The sequence below is a fragment of the Branchiostoma floridae genome, chromosome 14 (assembly GCF_000003815.2).
Source record: "Branchiostoma floridae strain S238N-H82 chromosome 14, Bfl_VNyyK, whole genome shotgun sequence".
NCBI lineage: Eukaryota > Metazoa > Chordata > Leptocardii > Amphioxiformes > Branchiostomatidae > Branchiostoma > Branchiostoma floridae.
The window spans coordinates 16850721-16852476 of record NC_049992.1 but is presented as its reverse complement, the minus strand read 5'-3'; the positions used below and the strand labels follow the sequence as shown (position 1 = coordinate 16852476).

Below are 1756 nucleotides of genomic sequence, written 5' to 3'. Positions count from 1 at the left end.
GGGGCGTTTCCCAGAAGCAGTGCAACAGGGTCAAATTTTCCAATTGCTTGTTGTGGATGCCATTTTTATGTTATGAAGAAAGTGTCACTAAGGAGAACTATTGCCTATATTTCGGGCAAATATTCAAAGGCCAATCATTCTCTATCGCCATATGTCAAACTTCTGCTTAGAAAAGATCAAAGGAGTGAACCAGAGCTAGAATTGGATAATTTCCAGGCTATGGTATAGATAATCTCCAAGCGGAATGAGGGGAACGGAAGAAATATGGACCACTAGAGAGGTACATAGAAATGTAGAAAAGGACACAAAATAAGATTAGCTTAGTGTGTTTTTACCACAAAGTGATGCCATCAGACATGTACATTTTGTACATGTTAACCGACTAGGAACTTCTGTATACTGCATATTTTCAAAGACGGACTCATCACTGTAGATGTCTGAAACACACTCCACACGACCACTCTACTTCTCACACATTACCAAATGTGAGGAAGGAAATTGGAGAATACTGTGGATTTTAGATGTTATTGATTTAATACTAAGTATGATGATATTACATCACTCTGTACTTTTTATTCTCAATTTGGTTAAGAGTACAAAGGATTGGTACAAATAATTGTACATTTAGCTTATTTGGTTAAGTTAAAAGGAATAGCTATGTTAGACTTTGCAAAATTTTGGGTGCCTCTAGAGACTTCCGTACACTGGCAAAGGTGTGCATATGTTACACAGAATGCAATTTCTAGCTCCTTTTAATGAATATTCCAGACCAGGACCAGTTATTTTGGAGAATTCAAACTTAGTCTGTCAGTTCTTAGGTGAAACCTTTGCATTGCTTACCAACACAAATTTGGTGAGGGAATAATTGGACCACAGTGGTCTGATAATTTTGGATGAAGCCACAGAGGCAAAACTTGCTGCAATGGTTCTACTATATTCCAGTAAATATTTGAAATAATGTGAAATGTATTCTTGGCTCTTTGTCCAATATTGCTCATCTCTTCTATGTTTCCTCATTAAACTGACTGTCAACTATTATGCACTTAAACTGGTACAAGGGCTATTTGTGTAGACCCTATCTATAAACTTTAAGGCTTCATATGTACAGTGTAGATGTACATGTACTTAAGACCAGCTGCAGCCAATAGATACATGACATTTTACATGTTGAGGTGGTTAATTGTGAGGTTGAATTTAGCAACGATTCCTTGTAAAAACTTGGGAACATTGTCATTTTGTGGTACATTTGAAGGTATTGTGCATGTGTCAAAAGTACAAGATGGTAAATTTTAATTATCTGTCCAGGTTTTGTATTGTGTAAAATCCAGTCGGAATGGGGACACATGTTGATGACAAAGAGTTTGTAGATGTATGACTGTGCAGAGTGTCAAATATTGTAAACCTGTTGATTATTCCAAGGAGGCTGAATGTAACTTTGATTATGGTATATGCTGGCTGGTGATTGGTCAGTAAGGCCTACATGCATGCTTCTGATTGGTCAACTCAGCTTAGTTGATTTGGGTTTTCTTGTTGTCAGCATGTTTAGCCCAATGATTTAGTTAACAGTTCTACCCATGTGCAATGTACTGCACTGGGCATACAAAATGTATTATTTGTATGAGTGGCAGAAAAAAGGTACACAAAATATGTTAATAATGGCTTCTTGTCTAACATTTTTAGTGACTTTCGCTATTTCATGATTTTGCATGTGGTATAATTGAAACCAGTGTGTAAATTTTCGCAAAAAAAGATGAAT

At 36.4% G+C, this 1756-nt stretch overlaps 1 protein-coding gene across 1 annotated transcript in view; it reads left to right on the top strand.

The window, feature by feature from the left end:
- LOC118430181 (protein dispatched homolog 3-like) overlaps nt 1–1756 on the top strand; it is a gene marked incomplete in the record, with an annotated part of 33679 nt that extends 31923 nt beyond the window's left edge. The window contains 1 exon segment of the mRNA XM_035840890.1: nt 93–1756.